This window comes from Sorex araneus, chromosome 2 (genome assembly GCF_027595985.1).
Source record: "Sorex araneus isolate mSorAra2 chromosome 2, mSorAra2.pri, whole genome shotgun sequence".
NCBI classification, from domain to species: Eukaryota; Metazoa; Chordata; class Mammalia; order Eulipotyphla; family Soricidae; genus Sorex; species Sorex araneus.
The window spans coordinates 22,519,321-22,546,061 of NC_073303.1; the positions used below are offsets into that span (position 1 = coordinate 22,519,321).

General features: G+C 54.6%; 1 protein-coding gene across 2 annotated transcripts in view; it reads left to right on the forward strand.

The window, feature by feature from the left end:
- Window positions 1-26,741, forward strand: part of GFOD1 (glucose-fructose oxidoreductase domain containing 1) — a 112,046-nt gene that overhangs the window by 35,190 nt on the left and 50,115 nt on the right. The window contains exon 1 of one of the 2 annotated variants that reach the window (XM_055127259.1): window positions 1,131-1,313. The exons of the other annotated variant lie outside the window; for it this stretch is intronic. The gene's annotated coding sequence lies outside the window, so the exon portion shown is untranslated. Of the gene's footprint in view, window positions 1-1,130; window positions 1,314-26,741 lie in introns of those variants that run through there. 2 annotated transcript variants of the gene reach the window in all.

Sequence of the window (26,741 nt, forward strand, 5' to 3'; positions counted from 1 at the left end):
CATCCACTCTGCAGCCTCAGGTTTTGCTTCACGGGGCAATGATCAGGCGTTGCTTCTGTGGCCAGTTTCTGTATCGTTTCAGCCCTGGCTCCATTGCGTTCTGTTCCACGTATGAAGAAGATCGTCCTATATTTGTCTCTTCCCTTCTGGCTCCCTTCCCTCAGCCTCTGCGCCCTTCAGTTCTCTGCGCGTTGATGCCAACTGCCTGATCTCACCGCTTCTCACAGCCGAGTAGTTTTCCACCGCGTGTAGACAGACCCTCTCCTCCCGTTCCTTTCTACACTCGGCTGCTGGTGGGCATATGCCTCGTTTGCAGACTTGGGCTGTTGTGAATAATGCTGTGGGGGACGTACGCGGGCAAATAGCCTGATGATTTACTGGGTCTGTGTGCATGGGAGAGATGGGCCCGGTGATTTCGGAATATATAAAATTTCTGGATATTATCCCGATACCGCTCACTGAGTGAGTGAATGTGTGTGTTTATGTGTGTGTCTGTGTGTCTGTGTGTGTATGTGGTGAAATTGGGGTGCAGGCCAAGCCCCAGAAGGTTCTGCACCAGAACCTCACGTTTTCTGGATGAGCCCGCAGCGAGATCACAGCAGAGACGGATCTGTTTATCTAGCAGAGGGTGACGGGCCCAGCAGCCTCTCTGAGGAGAGAGAAGGTGGGCTCAGCCTGACAGGGCAGTATCCACAGATGCTTTCCCATACCATAGTCTTCATCACACCGAAAAGCAACCTTCCTTCCTCTCGGCCCTTTGGGGTGCAGCCTGTACACGCCGGGGCCTCCCCTGGACAGAGCTGGACGTGGGAGCCCACGGCCTGCCCTACCTGCCTCGTGCCCCGAGCCTGGAGGAACAGGAGAAGGCTGAGGGCTGCTTCCTCCCGCTCCGCGCTCCCCGTTCAGGCAGGCCGGTGTGGGAGGAGGCTGGCTCGGCTGTCAGTGTTCCCGCCTGCCGGAGCGGGCGCAGTGGGTGCGTGGGAGCAGCAGGGGGCAGGCGGGATGCGGGGGGCGGGGGTGCTCTGGAGACTGCAGGACCCCCTGTCTCTGCAGCCCCGTGTGGGGGTGTCATGCACCAAGACGCTGCAGATCCTCAGCTGCAGCCACCGTGGTCCCCACAGAAGGTCCCAGGTCCGGGAGCGGTGGCTGTGAGGTGGCTGCCCTTTGCCTGCGGGTTCTGACATTTCTCCTGTGTCGGTCCACCTGGGGCAAGCCAGCAGGAGGCTTCCTGAGACGGCAGCCCTTGCCTTTGGGGAGAGAGGCCCCCTCCCTGCCATCGCAGTGCTAGCCTGCTACCGGGGGAAAAGGTCAAGGTAACGGCAGCTACAGAGAGTGTGTGTGTGTGTGTGTGTGTGTGTGTGTGTGTGTCTGTCTGTCTGTCTGTCTGTCTGTCTGCAGCCTATTTCCGGCCAGAGACCAGCCACTCGGCAGCTCACTCCGGACAGCCTCCTCGGTCCCTGGCCTCCCCGTCAGAAACCAAACCCCGACGGGGCGGGCGTGTGGAATTACCCAGGTCGTGCTGTGACAGACACCTTAGAAAACCCTAACCCTGGCTTACGACTCAGTCCCCCTGGGGGTCAGAAACCTGACCCAGGGCGCACCTCTGGCGGGTTCTGGTCCCCCTGGGCCTTGTGGGATTTAGCTCTGGGGGCCCGAGTGGCTCAGCTCTCATTCTGGATGGAAGAAGCCTCGGGTGTGGGGTGTGTGTGGGGGGGTCTCCTCATCTCCTCATCGTCTCTCGTGGCCCTTAGACCAGGGCTCCTGGCACAGTGCTCTGGGGGATAGAGGGGACAGAGCACAGTGACCGGCCCTCGGATCCGTCCAGTGTCCACCAGCCGCAGCCCGGGGAGCCTTGTCTCTGCTGCGGGCAGCCTTGGGCCACGCGTGGGGAGAGCAGCCGGGGGGTAGTGGATTGGCCTTGTGGGGGCTGCGGGCTGGCAAGTGTGCGGACACCTATCCTGAGGGTGCCGGTGTGTGGGGCTCCCTCAGAGGTGCTCCTGGAGAGGAGGGAACTGCCTTTTCCCTGGGCGTCCTCACCTCAGTCACTGAAGGCTGGGAAGCAGGATGTGAGGGTCTGTCTGTGCACCCCAATTAAGGTCTCCAGTTGGAGTCTTTGCTGCTCATCCAGCAGGGGTGAGTACTTGTGCTGAGTACTCATGCTACTGATCGGGATGGGGCGAGCACTCATACTGAATATTACTGCTGCTCTTAGGCAGGGGTGAGTACTTATGCGGCCGTCTGCAGGGGTGAGTACTCGTGCAGCCGTCTGGCAGGGGTGAGTACTCGTGCAGCTGTGAGGCAGGGGTGAGTACTCGTGCAGCTGTGAGGCAGGGACGTGTACTTGTGCAGCCATCTTGCAGGGGTGAGTAATTGTGCAGCTATGTGGCTGAGGCGAGTACTCATGCAGCCATCTGGCAGGGGCAAGTACTCATGTAGCCATCTGGCAGGGGTGAGTACTTATGCAGCCATCTGGCAGGGGCTAGTACCGTGCAGCTGTGTGGTTGAGGCAAGTACTTGTGTAGCCATCTGGCAGGGATGAGTACTTATGTAGCCACCTGGCAGGGGCGAGTACTCGTGCAGCTGTGTGGCTGAGGCAAGTACTTGTGTAGCCATCTGGCAGGGGTGAGTACTCATGTAGCCATCTGGCAGGGGCGAGTATTTATGCAACCATCTGGCAGGGGTGAGTACTTGTGCAGCCATCTTGCAGGGGTGAGTACTCATGCAGCTGTGTGGCAGAGGCAAGTACTCTTGTAGCCATCTGGCAGGGGCAAGTACTCATGTAGCCATCTGGCAGGGACTAGTACCGTGCAGCTGTGTGGCTGAGGCAAGTACTTGTGTAGCCATCTGGCAGGGATGAGTACTTATGTAGCCACCTGGCAGGGGCGAGTACTTGTGCAGCTGTGTGGCTGAGGCGAGTACTCGTGCAGCCATCTGGCAGGGGTGAGTATTCGTGTAGCCAGCTGGCAGGGGTGAATACTTATGCAGCCATCTGGCAGGGGTGAGTACCCGTGCAGCTGTGTGGCTGAGGCGAGTACTCATGTAGCCACCTGGCAGGGATGAGTACTTATGCAGCCATCTGGCAGGGGCGAGTACCGTGCAGCTGTACTGCTGAGATGAGTACTCGTGCTCTGCGCGGCCTGCAGCGCTGCCAAGCGGGGGCCTCGGCCCTGCCGCCCCGTCCCCTCGCAGCGCGTCGTGCATGATGCATTTCCTAGAGTTGCCGGAGGGCCAGCAGGAAGGCTCCGCTCCCAGGTTGGAGGCCAGAGTCCACCTGGAGGAGTGGGCGGGGCTGGTCTCTGCTGGGTCCGAGGCCTCTCCTGGCTCCCAGGGCCCAGCAGTCCTTGGTCCAAGTGCCAGCCGCGTGCGCTCCTGAGCGGCCTCCCCTTGGCAGGTCTCTCTGATCTAAGTGTCTTTCTGAGGTTCCCGGGGGCCAGTCACCCAGTTACCTCGTTTGAATCTGACCCTCTGCAGACACCCTGTTTCTCAGTAGGATTACATTCACGGGGGTGGGGGGGCTGGGATGCCAACATCTCTTTCCATTTAAAAGGGGGTTTTGTGCTCATGTGATGTGAAGCCCAAGGAATGTAGGTTATAGGACCCAGTGGGCTTGGTTGGAAGCTGCCATTGATTAGTTGTGTGTCTTTGTGTATCTGTGATGCTTCCGGATCAGTAAAATGCCAAGCCCCAAGCTACGGAAAGGTAGTAGGGTCAAATAGATCCCACCTATCACATTATTTAAACAACACTTCGTGTATTGCATATCTCGCTGAATGTTGAGTTGCGACTGCTACTACTTCTTTTTAATCTCAGTGTTTGACTAAATTTATGAGAACATAGTATTGCTGAGAATGCGTTAGGGGGGAATGAACTGATAGCAGTCAGGAAGTTACCACCAGGATTTCTAAATTTATCTGTCTTCAAATGACTCAATAATTGTTCCCTCCAGGGAATCTGCGAAGATCCATTGTGTTTTGAGGACTAAAAAAGAAAAAATTATCTTTGAAACAAGATTTCTTCACTTAACAAACATGTGTTGGAGACTTGCTATGCAAAAATTGCTTTGCTAGGCGGGGAACAAGATAAAGAGACTCCCCGGCTTGTTAAAGAGCTTGTAGCCCCAGAGGGTGGATGGGGGGGGGGGGGTGAGCAGGACTGAGGCGGGATCACAGAGCCTGGCTCTGTTTGAGCCGTGTCATCTTCCAATTCTCTGATAACCCGACCCCACACCTCAACTCAGATTCACAGACTGTCACAGTCACTGTCATCCCATTGCTCATCAATTTGCTCGAGCAGGCACCAGTAACGTCTCCATTGTGAGAATTGTGGTTACTGTTTTTGGCATATCGAATACGCCACAGGTTGCTTGCCAGGCTCTGCCATGCAGGCAAGATACTCTTGGTAGCATGCCGGGCTCTCCGAGAGGGGTGGAGGAATCGAACCCGGGTCAACCACGTGCAAGGCAAACGCCTTACCTGCTGTGCTATCGAATAGCTTCGTAGTTCTCTGCTATAAAAATACTGGAAGACCAAGTACAGCATGGTTGTCCTGGGTTCGATCCCTAGCATCCCATATGGTCCCCCAAGCATCACCAGGAGTAATTCCTGAGTGCTGAGCCAGGAGTAATCCCTGAGCATTGCTGGGTCCAACCCAAAAAGTGAAAAAAATAAAAATACCGGAAAAGTGAGATTCACAGAAAAACAACAAAATCCACCGGTTCTGAAAATCTTTGTTTTGGTGTGGTCTGACTTCATTTGATTATATAGAACCTGAGTGGAAGGAACCTCAGCCTGCAGTGCTCGGCCTCCCCCACCCTCTCCCTGACACGGGAATGCTCCAACATTGCTGCCGAGGACCTTTGGGAGCCTCGATAGGATCGTTCCATCAATGCAGTGCGTTAGCTTCAATAAAATCGGGAAACTTCTAACCCAGGTAGTTTGGAGATTTGGGAACGGACTGACAGGCCTGTCCAGTGAGATATTTCACTGACAAGGAGCCCTGAGGCGCAGAGTTAGCTCCAAGCCTCAAAGCTTAGAGACCTTGTTGTGATCAGCCTGGGGAACCCGCCTGACCCTGGGCAGAGCTCCCCTGCTGTGTGTGGGGACGCGGCAGATCAGGCTGGCGGGTGCTAAGATCAATCTCCCCTCTTACCTCTGACCCCCCATCTCCCACGGCTGCCTCCTCAGATCTTGAATTCTTATTTGGAAACATTCTAAAGCTGCCAGGGGAGTTTTAAGAATAGAAATCGTGCCAGGACTCCCGTAGACTGTTAGTCTGATTTATCTGATGTTAACATTTTTTTCCTCCTTCCCTTCCAACACACACATTCACCCTCACATAGCTCTCTAATCCCACCTCCCTCTAAAAAATAGAAAATGTCTGAGAGTAAGTCACGTAAGTCATGGGCCCTTAATGCCTAGTTAATACAGTTTGCATTTCCGAAGGACAGGGCCATTCTCTGTTCTGGGTGAGTGTGTGGGACGGGCTGAGGCGGGGGGGGGGGGGGGGGAGGGGGGGCTATGCCCTGAGCCCAGGGACTGGGGCACAGAGAAGACCCCACACACATTACCTGTGTCTAATCTACAGGGCAGCAGACGGTTTGGCAGCAGTGCCAGAGGGAGAGCCCACACTTAAAGATCAGAGGGGCAATACAGAGGAGAGGATGGGGGAGATTGTCTGCCACAGAGACAGGGGGAGGAGTGGGATGTCGGGGATGCCGGGGACCTTGGTGGTGGAGGACGTGCACTGGTGGAGGCTTGGGTGATCGATCATTGTGTGACTGAAACTCCAACAGGACAGCTTTGTAACTGTATCTCATGGTGATTTAAAAAAAATAATAAAAAACAATAAAAAAGAAATAAAAATAAAAAATAGTGATAAACTGAAGTCTCTTGCCCCTGTGCCTGGCTGTCTTCACTGGGGCCCCCTGGAGCAGGGTGGGTTGAGTTTCTCTCCCTACCCTGAGCAGAGACCCGGCAGCCTAAGACCTCCAGAACCGGGCCACAGCCATGCTCAAGGCCCCTCTCCACACATTCGGAGGAGCCTCATGCATGAAGGAACCAGCAGAGGAACCCAGATGTGCGGGACCCAGGGCTGAGATCTCTAAGCCTGCTTGGATCGGGACTGGACCTCCTCCACCCAGACCCCCCATTTTCCAGTAGCTTGGCAGCTATATCCACAAACTGCCCCCAGCGCCGTGTAATCCCATCAACAGCCAATATCCAGAGACTATAAAACAATGCTCCCAGAACCTCTTATAGCCTAGTTCTCCTTCTCAGAGAACCTGGCAAGGTACCGAGAGCATCCTGCCTGCATGGCAGAGCCTGGTAAGCTCTCCGTGACATATTCGATATGCCAAATATAGTAACAATGATGGGTCTCATTCCCCTTACCCTGAAAGAGCCTCCAATGCCACACTGCTGGGAAGAATGAGTAAAGAGAGGCTGCTAAAATCTCAGGGCTAGGACGAATGGAGACATTACTGGTGCCCGCTTGAGGAAATCAATGATCAACGGGATGACAGTGATACAGTGAAACCGAAGTTGGAGAAAACAATCAGAACTGGCTAAAGTCTAAAATAAATGAACTGTTCATGGTCAGTTAGCTTCTGTCACTGTCACTGTCATCCCGTTGCTCATTGATTTGCTTGAGCGGGCGCCAGTAACTTATCTGTTGTGAGACTCATTGTTACTGTTTTTGGCATATTGAATACGCCACGGGGAGCTTGCCAGGCTAGGCTCTGCCATGCGTGTGGGATACTCTCAGGAACTTGCTGGGCTCTCTGAGAGGGGCAGAGGAATCGAACCCGGGTTGGCCACATACAAGGCAAATGCCCTACCCACTACACTATCGCTCCAGCCCAGTCAGCTTCTAGTACAAAAAAATAAATAAAAGAGCTCAGAGGGGCACACGCGATGCTTTCGCACGGTCTCCACTGCAGGACAGAGGCAGTTCTGGAAGTGAGTCTTGCCTTTGTGCGGGAACCAAGGGGAAAGCGAACCCAGAGGAAGCCGTGCACCCCGAATCGCCGCCTCCTCTGCTGTGAGACAGAAGAAGGGGGCGGAAGAAGCTGGGTCTGTTTGCCTCGGGTTCTGGGAAAGGTGGGACAAGGGCGCATGTTGGGATTCTCTGGCCCTTCTGAGAGGGGGGTGGTGAGGCGGGGTCCTAGCTGCCTCCACCCAGGGCTCGGCACCTGCAGAACCCTGAGACCCCGGGGAAAGTCGGGTCTGGGTCTCTGAATGGCCCTGAGGCCCGGGGGAGGGAGGGGCCTCGGGCCTGTCAGGAACAGAAACTCCACAGCGTGATCAGACCTGGGCACTGACATCCTTCCCGCCGCCAGCTCGGCCCGCCCCAGAGGCTGGACTGCTGGTCAGTGCCCTCGAGTCCCTCTGCTGCCCACTGGCTGGCCTGTCACCACGCCCCTGGTGGGCGTCAGCTGCTGCAGGACAGAGTCTGTTGTCCACATCACCTCTGGAGCAGGCTTTGCTCCGTAAGGAGGGGTGGCTTTATTTTATTTTATTTTATTTTATTTTATTTTATTTTATTTATTTTTGTAATTGTGGAGCTGGAAAACAAAAATGGATTCTTCTCACCAAGAATAACCTCCAAGAGAATTCTACATTTGGTGGCTTTCCCTCCCTTTTCTCTTGGATAAGAATATGTCTGGGAGACTTGCCCGATCTGAGGGCGGTTGTGTTTGTTTTGGGGGCCGGGGAGGGTGTGTAGCAGGGCTCAGGGGCCACATTGGCTATCCCTGGGGTTGATGCTTTGCAGCGCAGCTGAAACATGAGGTGCTTTGAGGGGTGGGAGAGGAGGAGGCGTCCACAGAGACACACCTGGTGTACTGGGAGGGGGTCAGGAGGCGACGCTGGAAGGGCCGGGGGTGTCTAACATAGGGCCTAGCACACGTGCTTGTAGCACACAGGATTCTGCAGGTGCTGAGTCCTTGGTGGAGGCAGCCAGGACCCCACCTCACCACCCCCCTCTCAGAAGAGCCAGAGAACTCCAACATGCGTCCTTGTCCCACCTTTCCTCACACACACGGCTGCATGTGCTCCAGCCCTTTCCACTGTCTCCCTGGCCCCTGTGCTCGCCTTAAAGCGCTCTTACCTTTACAGTAATCTCAGATTCATCATCTGCCTAAAGCACCCCCTGTTTGGGGGCGGAGGCTGCATGACGGAAGCTGCAAAGGGAGGGGAAGGCCGAGAGGGAGGACTGTGGCTGGAGGTCCTTGGTGCAGGAAGGGACCCCGGAACCTGCATGAAATCAGGCTCCGGGGGTCTTGGCTCCCAGTCTCTCAGTCCCTATACCCAATGATTGCCTGAACTCCCTGTGCTCTGACGCCCACCCCCTCCCGACCCCATTGAACACCCCCTCCATGTCAAACCCTGCATGACTGATTTTTCTCCTCCTGCGAGGACCCCCAGGTGGGCACAGCCTTGCCCCGTCTGCGGGGAGGTCTGGGGAAGGAGGAGGACTCGATGTTAAACGCTTCCACGATAATGAAATTATCTCAACCGTGGCAGATGCAGGCCGTGGGCCTGACTCCTTTGCAATGATCTGATTACTCGTCGATTAGCAGATGAAATAATCAGGGCGGCAGGCCGCTGTCTGGGGTCCCTGGAACAGGCGGAGGGTTGCCCGGCTCCTGCCTGCCCCGGGGCTGGGGCGGGCAGGGCAGGGAGCCAAGCGGAGAAGGTTCTCTGAGCGGGGCAGACACTCTCGGGGCCGTGCTGGCAGCGTTGAAGCCCCCAAAGATACCCGCACAGGCACTTATTTTCAAGTCTTTAGGGGGGGTGGGGGAGTCTGTGTGTTCTGGGAACGAGACAGGGCCGCTTGGCTAATAACCCCAGTGCTGTTTACGTGGAGAACTGTTCTCTGGTTTAGTAGCGCCCGTGTCTGGTTCTGATTTCTGAAAGCTGCTGCCAGGCGGCCGAGCCGGGTTAGAAAGGGAGGGAAGGGTCAGTGCGTTTGGGTTTCTAGAAATGAGAAAAGCAGCGGCAAGAGGGGGACGTGGGGGGCCACTGAGGGGGGTCATCTGAAGACTGACGGCCATCCAGGAGGTGGCCTTGGTCCAGGGAGAACCACGTGAAGCCTGAGACTGCAGAGACCGTGGACGGGGAGTGCAGTGGCCGCGGAAGCCGGCATTGATCTTGGATTTCCACCTGTGGCCGCTCGTCGCCGGCCACTCCTGTGTGGTTTCAGCATGGGGGGGGCTGCGGAAGGGGCCGCTGGCGAGGTCACAGTCCTGGAGCTGCCGAGACAGGGATTCGAACCTCCCTCCTCCACTTCCCTGACGGAGTGTGGGCGCTGCCTGAGGGAGCTCGCCGGGGTTCTGAATGTGCCACCCAGGGATGGCTCCGCGTGGGAGGACAGTGACGGGGTGAGTTCCGTCCCCGGTGCCCCTCACGCAGCCAAGTGCCATCCCCGCGGCTCTGCTGTTGGGGGCTTCTCGGTGCCACAGCAAAGTATGTGATCTCTAGGGCACCGGGACCAAGTGTGTGAGCACACAATAAAGCGTGTGACCCCTGTGTGGCATCAAACAATGGAGGGAAGGGGTGGGAGGGGGAAAGGGTAGAAAAGAAGGAAGTGGGGAGGGGAGAGTAGGGAAGGGCTGGGGAGGGAAGCCAAAGGCAGAGGAGAAAGGGAGGGGGGAAAGGATGGGAGAGAAGCGGAGAGGAGGAAAAGAAGAGGGAGCGGAGGGGTGGGGAGGAGGTGGGGAAGGGAAGGGAAAGGGAAGGGAGAGGGAGGAGAGGGAAGGGGCTGGGAGGGGCTGGGGAAGGGGAGGGAGAGATGGTTGAGGAGAGGGAGGGGAGGAAATGGGAGGAGAGAGATAAGGGAAAGGAGGGGAGGGGAGGGGAGGGATAAGGGAGGGGAGGGAAGGGATAAGGGAGGGGAGGGGAGACCTGCATCCTAGAGCCAGTGTGGAGGATCTCTGGCAGGTGAAGCCAGTATTTGAGATTTTTTTTTAAGTATTTCCCCTTTCCCCATTATAGCTCTGTGGGGGGCTGTTGTTCAAGCGAGATTTTTGGAGAAGTCCACCAGCCAGGAAGCTGGGTTTCCAGCCGTGATGCCCATGATGCAGAGGGCTGTGAGTGCACAGCGATGCCCTCCTGGCCCATGGGGAGGGACCTGCTGCCCCCCTGCCTCGCCAGGAAGGAAGCTGCTGTCCTGCCAGTGGGGTGCTTCTCCCAGTCATGCAGGAGGCCCACAGGCCGTTTACGTGTTTACTTGAGATGGTCAGAGGATGCTCAGAGCCCGTGGCGGGGGTAGGGGCGTGGCAGGGAGGGCTGCTCAGCTCCCAGCCCTGCCGCTTGGCCCGTCCACCTGGAATCAGTCCTGTAGGTGCTTCTTTTCCACCGTTTCTATTCACATCCTCCCTCTGCTCTGCTTAGTCACCGGGAAGGCTCATGACAAACTCCCACGGTAGCGCCAAGTGGGGCCAATATCCAGAAAATCAGGTAGGAGGAAATTTGGATAATAATGTCGCTCTCTCGCTGCTTGCTGGCCCATCGGGAACAGCTCACGCCCAGTGCCCGTGATGGTCGGAATAGGTGGATCTCTCCAGAAGGCAGAAAAATGGGCCCTGGCTCCTGGGATTGTGTTTTTTGGGTGTGTCTGTGTCTTTATCATTGTCATAAATATTCATCATAAAATCAACACCTTGTCTCTTGGTTAGCAGTTCGGCTTTCCGAACGTGACCCAGGCCTGAGAGCCAGTCCAGGGACACTTAGTCTTCTGGGCCTTTTATTGATACCACCGTGGTGCTGAGACTTCAGACAAGATGTGTGTGTGGCTAATAAATGATGGTTGGAGGGACCGCGTGGGAGGGACATGCGTGCTGAAAGTAGACTAAGGACCAAACATGATGGCCTCTCAGTATCTGTATTGCAAACCATAACACCCCGAAGTAAAGAGAGTGTACGAAGGAATGTACCTGCCGCAGCGGCAAGGGGTGGAATGGGGTGCGGGTGGCGGGAGGGAGCACTTGTATCACTTGTCATCCCGTTGATCTTCGATTTGCTCGAGCAGGCGCCAGTAACGTCTCCATTCGTCCCTGTCACGTGCTAGTGTAGCCCAATGATATCTGCTCGCACCAGGAACAGGAAGAGCCTCAAGCCATTCATTCAGGGTTTTGACGAAGAAGTCTGACCATCTCGTTGGTGGGCGGCCACGAGGTCTTTTGATGTCCCGTGGAATCCAGTCGGTAATATCTCTAGTCCAGCGGTCATCTCTGAATCACATTACCTGTCTGGCCCATCTGATTTTGAATGCCTTGGCAAACGAGACAGCATCCCTGATTCTTGACCGTCGATGGAGGTCGGAACTCCAGAAATACAAGCATAGCTCTTTTTTTTTTTTTGCTTTTTGGGTCACACCTGGCAACGCACAGGGGTTACTCCTGGCTCTGCACTCAGAAATTACCCCTGGATGTGCTCAGGGGACCATATGGGGTGCTGGGATTTGAATCCGGGTCGGCCGCGTGCAAGGCAAACGCCCTACCCACTGTGCTATCTCTCCAGCCCCACAAGCATAGCTCTTTTGAGTCCTTTTTGGGATACCATATGGGATGGCGGGAGGGATACTGGGAACATTGGTGGAGGAAAATGGGCACTGGTGGGGGGTTCAGTGCTCCATCATTGTGTGACTGAAACTAAGTTTGTAACTGAATCTCATGGTGATTCAATAAAAAAATAAAGATGTGTGTGAGGGGGTTGAGGACGGGCTTTGGGGGTGGGAGGGATCTGGAGTTCATAACCTCAGACGTCAGGGCTCTGGATTAGGATCCCAGGTCCTTAACCACGGAGCCTGCTTTTTTCCATCTGTAAAATGGGGACGGTGAAACCCGTTTTGCAGGAGAGTGGATGACAGGGATTTAAAAATAATATGAATGCTGTGTGTCAGGTCTATAATAAGTGCTCAGTAGTATAGGATAATAGTATGTATGGGACACATCCTTGATGTTTTTCATAGGTTATAATTGACACTGAAATTTATATTGCTTGAGCGTAGTTGGGAAACAAGCCACGGCCTTATTCATTGTTCCAGTTCCCCGTTCAGTGTGAAGAAGGTAGGTTCATGGAGGACACCAACTTTGCCATCTTCGGAGCAGCTCTGGGGGTGGGGAGTGGGGGGTGGGGGCAGGACACGGAAACTGCCCTTGGCCACTGCAGGTGATTGACCTGGGAAGGAGGAAGGGAAGCCTACTTGCCTCCCCTGTCCTCAGCCTTGTTGTTGCTCTTTGGCCTTTTGTATCGAAACGGACTTTCCTTTTCTGCACCTCTGTTTGTGCGTTTGGGGGCCACACCCAATGGGACTCAGAGCTTGGTCCTGGCTCTGCACTCAGGGATGACTCTTGCTGGTGCCGGGGGAATCCAACCTAGGTGGGCTGCCTGCAAGAAGAACGGGCCCCCTCTGCACTGCACTCTCTCTCTCTCTGGCCCTCCACACCTTTTATTTTCTTTTTCTTTCTTTCTTTTTTTTTTTTTTTTGCTTTTTGGTGATGCTCAGGGGTTACTCCTGGCTCTGCACTCAGGAATTACCCATGGCGGTGCTCAGGGGACCATATGGGATGCTGGGAATCAAACTCGGGTCAGCCGCGTGCAAGGCAAACGCCCTCCCCGCCGTGCTATCGCTCCAGCCCCATCTTCTGCACCTTTTAATGTAAACCCTGCACGCCTGGTTTCTTCGTTCTCAACTTCAGGGGAATAGCACACGCGTGATTGCAGGAGGTGTAGGGGAGGTGGCCAGTGCTGGAATCATCCGTATTAGTGTTTTTTTTTTCTTTTGACTTGGGGTCATACCCAGCGACATTCAGGGTTACTCCTGGCTTTGCACTCAGGAATTCCTCCTAACGGTGCTCGGGGGACCATATGGGATGCCGGGGATCCAATCTGAGTCGACTCTGTGTGAAGCCAACACCCTATCCACTGTGCTCTCCAGCCCTCAGCATCATCAGTATTAAAGGCATAAAACTATCCTGTTCCCCTCAGCCAGGACCCTTGAGACTCTAAGTTCTTTTGTCTTTGGCTGTTTTGCCCATCATTGTGCCACCTTGCCCCTTGGCATTTTGGCATCCCCTCCACTACAATAAATCTGACGTGCAGGAACACCCGAGGAATATCCGGCACATGGTTTGCCAGCTCGCTCGCTCTCCACGGGTGTCTATTTTCTTCCCTTCTCTGAAGGCTGGCGCATACTCTGCTCCCCCTGCTTCTGGGGCTCCCGTGAGCCGGGGGTCCAGCCTGTCCTAAGGGAGTCCGTGTCTGCTGAGTGACGAGAAGTGGATGTGCATTTCTTCTTCAGAATGTAGCATGTTCCTGTCTGAGGCTGCTCGGCAGACCCAGCCAAAGGTCAGAGGCTAGCTTGGTGCACCCATTGCTGTTGGTCCCCCTGCATCTACCTGTTAGGTGACAACTGGCACACTAGTTTGCCCTCTGTAAAGGGGCTGCTTGAGAGATTTCACCCAAAGGGGCAGCTGTATTTCAAAGGCCATTCTCTATCGTGCTAAGTGAAATGAGTCAGAGAGAGAGGGACAGACACAGAAGGACTGCGCTCATTTGTGGAATATAAAGTAACAGAACAGGAGACTAACACCCAAGGATAGTAGAGATAAGGGCCAGGAGGATGGCTCCAGGGCTTGGAAGCTGGCCTCACATGCTGGGGGAAAAGGCAGCTCAGATAGAGAAGGGACCACCAAGTAAAGGATGCTTGGAGGGCCCGCTCGGGATGGGAGATTCGGGCTGGAAGTCGACTATAACCAGAACATGATGGCCACTTAATACCTGTATTGCAGACCACAACACCCAAAAGGAGAGAGAGAGTAAACAGGAACGTGCCTGCCACAGAGGCAGGGGTGAGGGGGGTGAGGATGAGGGATGGGGTGGGGGTGGTGAGAGGGATACTGGGAACATTGGCGGTGGAGAATGGGCACTGGTGGAGGGATGGGTACTCGATCATTGTATGACTAAAACATAAGCACAAAAGTGTGTAAGTCTGTAACTGTACCTCACGGTGATTCATTAAAAAAATAAAAATAAATAAATAAAAGCCACTCTCACTAGTGGCCGCTGGTCACCTATGGCTCTTTATGTTTACATTTTTGTCAAAGACAACTGAAGGAGAAATCCATTTCCTCCATGGCACTGGCCACTTTTCAGGCGCTCGTGGGTGGGCACTTGGAGGGTACCCCGTGGCATCACAGACATCTCTGTTGGGTGTTGCTGCACTGGAGGGACGGGAAGGGACTGAATAATGACTTGCAGAGGTGAAAGGGGCCTCTGAAACCCTCTCCTGCTTTGCCACCGTCAAAGGAAGGAAGTGTTCAAAGACAGTCCTCAGGGAGGCTGTTACCATGGGAACTCAATGACCCAGCAGTTAAGGGGGAAAGCAGCAGAAAGGCAGGGCGGCCTTCCCTGGGTTTTCTTGGATTTCCCCCAGGCTCAGGGCTCTGAGCTGAAGTGCTGTTCACTGTGTCACTGCCGTTGTTGCCTTTGGGTTGGCCGTTCTCTCCCATCTGACTCCTGGAAGCCTCCCCTCGCCTCCCTCCCGCCCCCATGCCTTTGGGAGGGAAAGGTGAGACCAGGACCCGTGGGCCGCCTGGCTGCCTGGCAGGTATCCAAGGCCGCTAGGGGTGATGGTGTCGGACCTGCAAGAGCAGCCGAGTAGCTGGCTCCGGATTCGATTCTGGGCTGGAACTTTGTGCGAACGCAGTGCCTTTGACCGAATGTCACACAAAACGCCCCTGCTTTGTGTTTCTCCGACTCGCCCAGCCTTTTACGGCAGTAACCTGAGAGCCCTCAATATTTTCCTGACTCACTAATGGAGAAAATAAAGCCACAGGATGATTAAGTCTGTGCCCAGCAGTTCAGCAATATCAGTCAGAGTTGAAATCCCAGCCCCCTTTCCTTTGCTCCTGCCACCCACCCCACACCTGGGATTTATTTAGCTGCATCAGCACAGCTGGTGATGGCCACCTTAGTTGTAATATCGAAGAAGTGGAGAAGTGTCCATCTAGAAGGGTGTAGGTTCGATGAATTGTGCTTTATGAATAGTCTAACATTGTGGAGTCTCTAAAGCCACAATTTAGATGTGCATAGGTTGGAAAGATCTCCAAGAGAGACCATTGAAAATGAAATGAAGTCTAATGTACCTGGATCCCACTGGGCTTATCCATACATTAATTTCATTTTGTAGTAGGGCTGGAGTGATAGTACAGCGGTAGGGCATTCGCCTTGCACGCAGCCGACCTGTGTTCGATTCCTCCACCCCTCTCGGAAAGCCTGGCAAGCTATCGAGAGTATCGCACCTGCACGGCAGAGCCTGGCAAGCTCCCCGTGGCATATTGGATATGCCAAAAACAGTAACAATAAGTCTCACAATGAGAGACCTTACTGGTGCCCGCTCGAACAAATCGATGAGCAACGGGGTGACAGTGACAGTGACAGTGACAGTGCTGAGGATTAAGCCCAGGGCTTGATGCATGCATAGGTTCTTTGGGAATCATTATAGATCATATATTTTTATATATGTCTTCAAAAAAAATAGCTGCTACAAGTAGAACTTGTGAGAGATTATTCGAGAAAGCTCACAGTGATTCTATGCAGGGATTAGGGAGCAAACATTTATTCTTCTTTTATATCCTACTGTTGCATTAGATTATTATTTCCAAAGAACACATCTGTATGTTGCCTCTATTTTAAGAATAAATTTTATTTAGATACTTCCAGGTTTCAATTTTGCAAAATCCGGTTTCATCTTTGCCAGCACAAGCCTATGACTGGAAACTCAGTGGCACAGAGGGGAGATACACCCTGAGACACTAAAGTCTTTCAACAGCCCTGGACCACGTGGCTACCCTGTCTTGAATCCAGATATTTTCTGCATTTGTGAATCCTTCTAGGTGTATTCTAGAAATCGACAAAAAAAAAAAAATCTCCTCTGGGGACCTTCTAATGGTCCACACCAGCAGGAGCCGATGCTGAAATGCCCCTGTGTGTTCCTCGCCTCTCTCTGTCCCTGTTTTGTAATACTCAGTTTCAGAAAGAAAGTTGTTTGGGCGGAGACCCGACCTTTCCGACCTTCGGCCGTGGAGGAAGGGGTCGGGTTCAGAGTCCCAGGCCTGGTGCCCCGTCCCTGCCCTGTACCTGCAGGAAGTCCAGTCAGATCCGGGTCCGCACAGCGCCGGCAGGGCTGGGGTGAGCCGGATCCCAAGAACTCCCAGGTGGGTCTGTAGCTGTTTCCCACCCAGGACCGGAGAGCGTCCGCATCTTCACATCCTGCTTGCTTTTTAAAAAAAAAAAAATTTTTTTTTTTAAGCTTTGGGTTTTTGAATTTTTGCACCACACCCTGCTCTGCTGACCGGTTCCTCCTGGCCCTGCACTCAGGGATCACTCATGGCGGTGCTCCCAGGCCCCTAGGGAGGGCTGGGATCAAACCTGGGCCGGCTGCATGCAAGGCCAGCGCCCTCCCTGGCTGTACTATGATTGCTCTGGCCCCGCGTCCTACTTGGCTCATGCCGGAGGTGGCACTCCAGCCCACCTACTTGGGGGGTACTGTACCCCGAATTGCTGGGGGCGTTTGTGGATTTGCTGGGTACACTCTAGCCTAGGCGCATGCAGCATTGGTGACCTTGTTACAGTGACCCTAAGAGATAGGAAGGAGAGGCAGAAGCGCCAGGCCGGGGCCTGGAGGAAGGAGTTCATGAGGAAGGGGAGTCTGGTGTGGAAGGAGATGGGGGAGGACGAACCCGCAAGAGACTTGGGGATAAAGCCGCAGGGCGGGGCGGGAGGAACAGCATCCAGGCAGAGGGAGCGGCAGCTGCCCAGGCTTGGGGTGGGTGGGGGGTGGGGGAAGGAGCTTGTCTTGCTGGAAGCAGAGCACCTCCCCCACCAGCGTCCTTCTACAGACTAAAGATACCTTCGTCAGGGCTTTCTGCCGCTCGGTTGAGTTTCATTGTTTGGATTTTCTTTGTCCCAGAAAGATGATGTAGACTTTGCAGTTAGAGCCTGAGCTGACTGTATCCCCCTCCCCCCACCCACCTTGAATAGGACTGTTCAGCCTGTCTACGGAGGTATCCCTGCTCCTAAGAGAAAACTAGGAAAGAGCCGGCTCTGACTGAGGTCACCCGGCGTGGCACACTCCACAGCCAGCCATGTCCACAGCTGTCCGTGTCCACAGCCAAGCATGTCCACAGCCAGCCGTGTCCACAGCCAGCCGTGGAGCGGCAAATGGCTTGACTTCATCTTTGCTCAGTGCCGAGGGGTCTTCCACTGGGCTTATGTACCATAGTTTTTATCTATTTATCGAACCACATGAGATACACTGTTACAATGTTGTTCATGGCTGGCTTTCAGCCATACAATATTCTAACGTCGGTCCCTTCCACAGTGTACATTTCCCACCACCAGTGTCCCCAGTTTCCCTCCCACCACCCCCTACCCCTGCCTGCCTCTATGGCAGGTACTTTCTCTCTCTTTCTCTGTCTCTGTCTGCTGTCTTTGTCTTTCTCTCCCCACCTCTCCCCCTCTCTCCTTTTTATTTTTCTTTTTGGGTCACACCTGGTGATGCACAGGCATTTCTCCTGGCTCTGCACTCAGGAATTACTCCTGGCGGTGGTCGGGGGACCATATGGGATGCTGGGAATCAAACCCGAGTCAGCCGCATGCAAGGTAAACGCCCTACCCACTGTGCTATCGCTCCAGCCACCCCCTCCTTTTATGCTACAGTTTCTTTATCTTGTCATCTGTTCCTGGGCACTTGTCTTCACTGGATGATTTCTCTCCTATGCGAGATATAAAGAAACCCATATGGGGGAATAGTGAATAACTCACAGTCCACAGAGACTGCGCACTGGTCTTCTGCAGGAAGCCAGCACGGGGAAGAAGGTGGCGGGTGGGGCTGGGGTTAAGTTGCTAAGGTGTGGGGGGACACTGGGTCAATGGGGGGAGAGGAACTGGACATCCTGGGGGCGGGTGTGGTGAGTGATTGTGTATGAAACCCTGTCACTAGAGCAGCATTGTAGCCGCAGGGCCTGAATAGAAAGAAGGAGGCAGCTCTGAGGTGAGCCTGGGATGCCAGGTTGGAGACAGGTGACACGTGACATGTGCAGTCACCAGTGGCCTTTGAATCAGATGGCTGTGGTGCCCATCTCAGGCTTGCCAGCCTCAGTTTGCCTCTCGCTGCTGCTTCTGCTGCGTCCTGGGCTCCGGGCGGCTCTTCAAGATCCCGGCGGGCTTCTCTGCACGGGTGCTCTAGAAACTGCCCCTGGCTGCGCCCTCCTGGTCTCTCACCGCCTGGCCTGACCCTCCTCCCGGCGCAGGGACAGGCCCGGGACTCCCATGTTCCAGAGTGCCGGGCTTTTGTCTCCCAACCAGAGCAGCTGCTTCTTCCTCTTCGTTTTTTGTTTGTTTGTTTGTTTGTTGGGCGGGGGTGGAGTTTGGCGCACACCAGTGCTTAGGGCTTACCCCTGACTGTGGCTCATGCTGCAGGGATCAGGGATCACTGCTGGTGCGGTTTAAGTCGGGGCAAGGGGGCATATGGGGGCCGAAGGGTCAAATCAAGTTTGGCTGTGTGCCAGGCAGGTGCCTTAACCCCTGCAGTCGGCCTCCAACTCACTCCTTGGCACTTGGGGTCTGGTGGGTCATACAAGGAGGCTCAGAGAAGGTTCGGAACGGACCGTCCCTGGTCAGGTGCTTTCAGGGACCAGGGCTGGGGAGAGGGTGCCTGCTGGGGGAGCCCTGAGCTCTGGGGGAGAGACAGCCGGGTTCAGGACTGACTGTAGTGAGGGAGAAGCTGCCCCGTCTGCATGGAGGTGCTGGAAGAGCCGTGGAGAGTTCTACCGCTGTGCTATCATTCCAGCCCCCCCTTCTTATACTGAACTATTATTCAAATTCTGCGTGATGGAATTTGAAGGTAGGGATGCGGTTGTATGGGCTGGAGCCATAGAATAGCAGGTAGGGCATTTGCCTTGCACGCGGTTGACCTGGATTCGATTCCTCCATCCCTCTCGGAGTGCCCGGCAAGCTACAGAGAGTATCTCGCCTGCACGGCAGAGCCTGGCAAGCTACCCGTGGCGTATTCAATATGCCAAATATAGTAACAACAAGTCTCATGATGGAGACGTTACTGGTGCCCGCTCGAGCAAATCGATGAGCAACAGGATGACAGTGATACAGTGCTACAGTGATGCAGTTGAATGAGGCCATGAAGGTGGGGTCTCTGTGATGGGAGCAGCATCCCCGGAGGAAGATACAGGTGGGAGGTGTTCCCTGTCCCCCAGGTGTGGGGTTGGTGCTGCTGTCTAGCAAATAGGAACCCGTGCTTTCGGGCCGAGCTGAAGGCATTTGTGGGCAAGCCCCCGCGTGGACCGAGATGGGAGAGGAAGAGGAGAGGGTGAGGTAAGCTTCTCACTCAGCCTCTCTCTCCCTGCAGTTTCACATTAGCCCAAGTGTCATTGTCCTCGTCAGGGGTGTGGCGATGGGAATTCCCACTCCTCTCCCTACGGCATCAGAGATGGAATCGAATCGGGTCGGAAGCATGCAAGGCATGTACGTACGTGCCCGGCCACTGAGCCAACCCCAGTCCCCTCCCTAGATTCTTCCTCTCTTTAGAATATCGTGACTGGGGACCGAATCTGGTTACCCGTTCTGTGGCGATGTCTGTCTTCTGTTTCTAGAATGATCCACCAGGTTGCCCCGCTGTGGCCTATCTTAGCTGATTGGCTGCTCACTCAGGGCAGAGCCAAAAGCCCTGGGAGAGGCTAAGCCCTAACCAGGCTAATGGGGAGCCGGACTGCGTAAAAGGAAACTAAGTAACTAAATACATAGTAGCTTTTCCAGCAGCCGGCCAACTTCGGGTGCTGGAGCCAGGCAGGGGGGCGCGGGCGGGTGGTTGCTGATTAACGAGGGCTGCCCGGCTGGTGCCGGGTGCTCACGCCCGGGAATGCAGGCGCTTACATGGTCACTGGGTCCCGAGGACGGTGCTGCTGATTGCTTTGGGGTTTTTCCTCTCCTTCACGGAAAGTTTCGTTCTGAAGGGCTCGATTTGCATAAGGCTCCTTCGAATATCTGGGGGGTGGGGTGGGCATCTGGTGTACCCGTGGGGGCCCTGTGGCTCCTTGGCAGGGCAGGGACGCCCGGGGAGGGGGGACTTGGAGCAGATGATGCAGCTATTCGCCCCTCTGGGGCTGGGGCTGGGCAGGTGGGCTGGGGGTTAGAGGAATGGCAGCAGAATGTAGGTGGTGGTTGCGGGGGGGTGGGGGGGGTGGTTCACGTGTTGAGACAGGTGACTTCAAAGGAAGTAGAGACTGCCAGTGGGAAAGTACTGCGGGTCAAGAGTCAAGGGGGCTGGCCTGGTAGAGCATGCTGTCTGTAGGTAGATGGGGAGAGCAGGTGTGAGGTCGAGTCTTGCCTCAGGCTCAGTCACCTTGGAAATAAATATTCAGCATTTAAAAAAGAAATGACTTATTTGTTTATTTTTGCTTTGGGGGGTCACACCCGGCGATGCTCAGAGTCTACGCCTGGCTCTCTGCTCAGGGGTCAGTAGGGGGAGCGTCAGGGGACCATATGCAGTGCCAGGGATCCAACCCTGGTGGGCCGAGTGCGAGGCAAGCGCCCTACCCGCTGCGTTCCTGAACCGTCCTTTCTGCTTCGGCAGGACGGCAATAATCATGTTCCTCCCTGGAGCGGCCGGCTGAAAGGAGAGGGATGAAAAAGGATTAAGCCTCTCCGAAAGGCTCCAGGTGGCGGAGAAGCTTCTCCAACCACGAGTGGCCTCCCCACGCCCAGGCCCAGGTGTCAGATCACCTTTCTCCAACTCACTTGTCCTCACAGATGGCAGCCCGGTGGTAGTGATGGTGGGGTTTCCAAAGAGAGCCACGTAGATCCCGGCTGGAGTCAGTGGCAGCCGCGGCTCACCGGCGTTTGACGCGGGCAGATGTCTCCGCGCGCGCGCGCGCGCGCGCGCGCGCACACGCGCGCGCGTGTGTGTGTGTGTGTGTGTGTGTGTGTGTCTGCTGAGTTCCTAGCAGTCTTGAGTGAAAGAGCCAGGTAGGGTCTGCTTGCTAAGACAGAGACATCTGTCGTCAGGGTCTGCGGCGGTGGGCTGGGGAGGGGTCCTGCTTGGAAAGGCAGCTGGCGTTTGGGAGATCTTGGAAAGATGAGGCGGAGACAGGCTGAGCACCCCCAGACTCACGGGAACTGCTCGTTTCCTTGTCTGGAGGTTGTGCTGGTGGCATTAATATTAGTGGCCACAGAGCACACTCCTTCCGGTTTTCACTGATCTAGGGGTTCCCGGCTCCTCTTCCCTGTCCTTCGTGATGACTTCCCCCATGCTGTTGGTCTTGGTGCGAGCCCCATGATGGGGCACTGGGATTGTGGATCGTATTGTGTTCCTGTGGGCAGATCCAATGACAAAGATCTTCTTCCTGGCGTCTCTGCTTGAGGGTCTCGCCCTGAACTTCGGGGCACTGTGCCTTTTGGAAAATTCTTTGGCTCGGGGTTGAAGTGATAGTATAGCGGGTAGGGCATTTGCCTTGCACGCAACCAACCCGGGTTTGATCCCCAGAATCCCATATCGTCCCCCAAGCACCGCCAGGAATGATTCCTGAGTGCAGGGCCAGGAGTAACCCCTGGGCATCGCTGGGTGTGACCCAAAATGCAAAAAAAGAAAAAGAAAAGAAAAGGAAAGAAAAAAAAAGAAAGAAAGAAAAAGAAAATGTGGGGCTGGAGTGATAGTACAGTGGGTAGGGCATTTGCCTTGCATGCGGCCAACCCAGATTCGATTCCCAGCATCCCTTATGGTCCCCTGAGCACTGCCAGGAGTAATTCCTTTTATTTTTTCTTTTTTTTTTTCTTTTTGGGTCACACCCAGCGATGCTCAGGGGTTACTCCTGGCTTTGCACTCAGGAATTACTCCTGGCGGTGCTTGGGGGACCATATGGGATGCCGGGGATCGAACCCGGGTCGGCCGCGTGCAAGGCAAACGCCCTACCCGCTGTGCTATCGCTCCGGCCCCTGCCAGGAGTAATTCCTGAGTGCAGAGCCAGGAGTAACCCCTGTGCATCCCCGGATGTGACCTCCCTCCCCAAAAAAAAAGGAAAAAGAAAAAAAGAAAATGCTTTGGCTTGCAGGAGGCAGCTGGGCAGGTGTGCTGGGTGGTCTTCGGGATGTGGGGGATTGGGTTTCAACAACTCGAGGGACTGAATAGTCCTTTGCATTTCCTTATATCCGGTTTCTCCTCTGCCAAAGGAAGTTTGGGATTCGATGCTCTTTTACAACCCAGTTAGAATCTCAGGTTTGAGTTTGTGACTCCCGGAAGCAGACTTCTGTGCTACAGCTGGATAAAGGCTGCTTTCCTTCCCACCACCCCCTCCACTTCTCCCCCCCCCCCACACACACACCCTGCCTCCTTGCTGCCCAGGCCCAAGACTGTCCCGAGTGCCCACCTTGTTCCCTCTGTAAATCAGGGATGGTAATTAGGGAGACTTCCTGAGGGATGTTGGGAAAATGGAATGACTTGCTTAATATGCTGAACAGAGAACTCGACTCAGAATGAGTGAATGAGTGAATGGAAAGAAATGAAGGCACTTCATGTCTTGCAGGGTCTTGATGGGTGATGGGTCTTTCCCAAACTCTTGGACATGAGTCACAGTTAGCATTAGCACTGTAACCCCATTGTTCTTTGATTTCCTCGAGCGGGCACCAGTAACGTTTCCATTGTGAGGCTTGTTACTATTTTTGGTATAGCCAATATGCCACAGGTAGCTTGCCAGGCTCTGCCATGCGGGCAGAGCTACTCTTGGTAGCTTGCTGGGCTCTCCAAGAGGGACGGAGGAATCAAATCTGGGTCGGCCACGTGCAAGGCAAACGCCCTGCCCGCTGTGCTGTCGCTCCACTCTCAGTAGGAGATATGACTCACAGTAGGAGATATGTTTTACACTGCAACCCAGTGATGCTCCTTTTCCACTATCACCCCAAGATACTGAGTCACCCCAAGACTTGTCAGTCTGAGGCAATGCTTTTCATACGTTGCCCTCTCGACTCTGGAACTGTGTAGGGCTGACAGGAGCAGCTCATAGAGACGGGTCACAGGAGTGGGGTGGCCCTAGAGATGCAGGAGGCTGACATGGCTCACCAGAGGCTTCCATAGGCATCTTCCTGAGACTCGGACTCTTCTGGGGACTTGGGCAGAAGCATCGCTTGCTGCCTGAACTTCCTCACAGCCTGGTGGCTGGGCTCCAAAAGCAGCTCGTGTGCGTGCGCCATCCAGTGGAACCTGCCTCACCTTTTATAACTGGACCTTGGAGATCACACACCGTTACTTCCTCTGCTTATTTTCATTGTACCAGTTAGGAAGACCCACCCAAACTCAAGCAAACGGCCGGAGATTCCACCTTCCTTAGGAACTGGCAAAGTTCTAGAAGAATGCGTGAGATGCGTCATGTGATCACGTTGGACATAGAGAAATTTGATACATGCCAGTTTACATGTGGATATATAGACGTAATATAGCAAAATCGCATATATGTATACATATTGCACATCTATATTGTATACATATAATGATATAGAAAATAAACACAAGCTTTGCAATATTTCCCTATGGCACATGTCTTGTTCTACTTTATTGTCTGTTAACAAATATTTTCTCCAGGGACTGGAGCAATAGCACAGTGGGGAGGGCATTTGCCTTGTACGTGGTCGACCCAGGTTTAATTCCCAGCATCCCATATGGTCCCCTGAGCACCGCCAGGAGTGATTCCTGAGTACATGAGCCAGGAGTGACCCCTGTGCTTTGCCAGGTGTGACCCAAAAAGCAAACAAAACCAACCAACCAAACAAACAAAAAACCAAATATTCTCTCCACCAGCTCCTTCTACTTCGTGCTGCTGAATTCACCTCTGGGCAGGTTTTTTAAAAAAAATAATTTTGTTGAATCATAGTGAGATACACAGTTACAAGTTTTTCCATAATTGAGTTTCAGTCATATAATGTTCCAACACCTGGCCCTTCACCAGTGTGCATTTCCCAGCACCGTGACCCAGGTTCCCTCCTGTCCCCCACCCCACCCCCCGTCTGCTTTTATGGCAGGCACCTCTCCCTCCCTCCCTTCCCCCTCTCTCTCTCCTCTCCCTTCTCCCTCTTTCTCTCTCCTTTTGGGCATTATGGTTTGCAGTACATAAACTGAAAGGTCATTATGTAGATCCTTTTACCTAGTTTCAGCACTCAGTTTTTGTACCCTCCGGTCAGTTTGGGGAACCTTGGCAGGCAGAGGGCTATTTCCAGGGTCCCCCACCCCCGCCCCCGAGTCTGGGCTTTGCCTGTAAGCCCAGGCCCCCATTCGACCATGCTTTGCATGTCATCAGTAAGTAACTCAGAACACTCAAACCTTCAGCCCAAGAGAACCATGGAACTGCCCATTTGGGCATCTCCCCCTGAAGCCCTCCTCCTCCTTCTCACTTAGCTGGCATCTGAGGTATTGAACCAGCGGCCAGCTGGTGGGGTGTTCTGGTTGCTGGTGGGCGAGGCTGTGAAGGGAGTCACTCTTTCTCGTGGCCCGCGCACGTCACACAATGACCAGCTCTTCCCGGGAGCCTGTGATACCGGGTTTTTCCGGCAAGTCCAGCCCAAGTGTCTGGGCGGCAGGTTGGTTTGTTTCCTGGGCGATGTGTGTGTCCTGCGGCCAGCCCACCCCTCTTGGGGCCCTGGCTGTCTCTGTTCCATGGGAGTGATGGGTTCCTACCCACTTTTGTCTCCTGGGGGTGCATCTCTGTAGCTATGTGCTTGGGTTTGCATTCTCAGGGGCCCTTCTAGGGTTCGAGCAAGTGACCATCGGATGGACCAGGACTCAGGGAATAATGAAGGCGTTCATTTCCGGTCTTTGTGCAGCCAACAAAATATGTGTCCAACGTGGTGCTCCAAGATCAGAGGAGAGGCAGAAGGGATGCTGGATGCTGTGTGGAGAGCAACGGGATAATCGGGTCCCCGAGCCCTGTGCCCGGGGGATGGCGGATGGGAGGCCTCTGGCTAGACTGAGCAGGGGAGGTTCTTGCCCAGCAGGACAGCAGATGGCCCCTGTTGTCCAGCTCCCCTGACCTAGGAGGGCCGTAGCAAAGGCTCTCAGGGCTTTACCGAAGCCCCTAGAAAACTCTACCGGCTGTGCTCAGCTTGTGGCTTAACCACTGAGGCTTTTCTCCGGCGGTGGCCTTCTTTCATGCTCAGGGTGTGTGGAAGGGAGGGGAATGAAAAGCCGGTGAGTAGGAGGCGCCTGAGGCCCAAAGGCTGCGGGGAACCAAAAGCCTGACTCTGAGTTTCCACTGAGGGCGCTGGGTTGGGGCTGGCACCTCCTGGCCCACTCAGCTCCGCACAGCCTCCCCACTTCCTCCCATCCCCCACTTTTCACACGGCGTCACTTTCTGTCGCTGTGCGACCCAGGCTGGGAGAGGCTCAGTCTGGGGTGGAGGGGGGGGCGGGGGGCCTTGTGGGTCGCAGACACAGGAAGTGGCCGAATCTCCTTTCCATTTCTAACTCGGAGGAAATGGAAAGAGGCTTGAAGAGGAAACACGTTTGGTGGCAAAGTGGGGGGGGGCTCCTCTCTTTTGGGGTGTGAGTGGCTGGAGGGGTGAGACAGGCCTCGGACCCCTGGAGCCCCATGAGAAGGAGGCAGGCCAGGCCTGCGTCAGGGTCCCGTCTCTGGTCTCTCCTAGAGAGTTGGCCTCAACGTTTAGTAGTTCCTCTCAACGCTTGGGGCCACCTGGTCATGAGGCTCCGTGGTGTTCTGGGCCTGCTGGCAATGCAGAGGTGCCCTAAGGGTGGGCATGGCCCCAGGCAGCCGGGTCTTGCAGATAGGGCATCCCTGACCATTGGCATGAGGGGGCCTCTGGGGAAAAATCTTGACTCAGAAAATGCAACATCCGGGACTGGGGCGATTGTACAGTGGGGAGAACGTTTGCCTTGCACTCGGCTGACCTAGGTTCTATTCCCGGCATCCCATAGGGTCCCCCAAGCACCACCAGGAGCAGTTCCTGAGTGTAGAGCCAGGAGTAACCCCTGAGCATTGCTGGGTGTGACCCAAAAAGAAAAAAAAAAGGAAAATAATGCAACATCCTCTAGGCACCAGAGCATTTGAAGTCGGCACTGTTTTGTGAGAGTTGGTTTACCTCTGCTCCTGTCTGCTCTCTCCTGGGGCCCTTGGACGTTTCTCCTGGGGCTTTTGCCCTCTTTTCTTCAAGCATGGCCCACCGCCACACCACACTGCCCTCTTAGACACATGCCCTCAGTTCTAGGCAGTTTCTGGAGGACCTGAAAAGTGTCCTTTTGAGTCAATTCTGATTAACCAGACAAATTCTACCTCCAGTGTGTACTGGGGGGGTCCCCCAACACAGGGTGTCGGGGTCACCTTCAGCTGCCTTGCGTTTTCCAAAACTGCCTCCCCACAATTGGCCTCAGCACTGCCCCACCTAGGAGAAGTGATTATTAAGGCACTTACTGTCTACACGACTGAGTTGCAGCAGTGGTTTGAATCCCGGCATGGCATGTCCCTGTGACCAAAATACGAAGTATAAACTTTTTTTCAAAGATAAGTACTTATGGGGCCTGAGCAATAGCACAGCGGGTAGGGCATTTGCCTTGCACTCGGCCAACCCGGGTTCGAGTCCCAGCATCCTATATGGTCTCCTGAGCACAGCCAGGAGTAATTCCTGAGTGCAAAGCCAGGAGTAACCCCTGTGCATTGTTAGAAAAGAA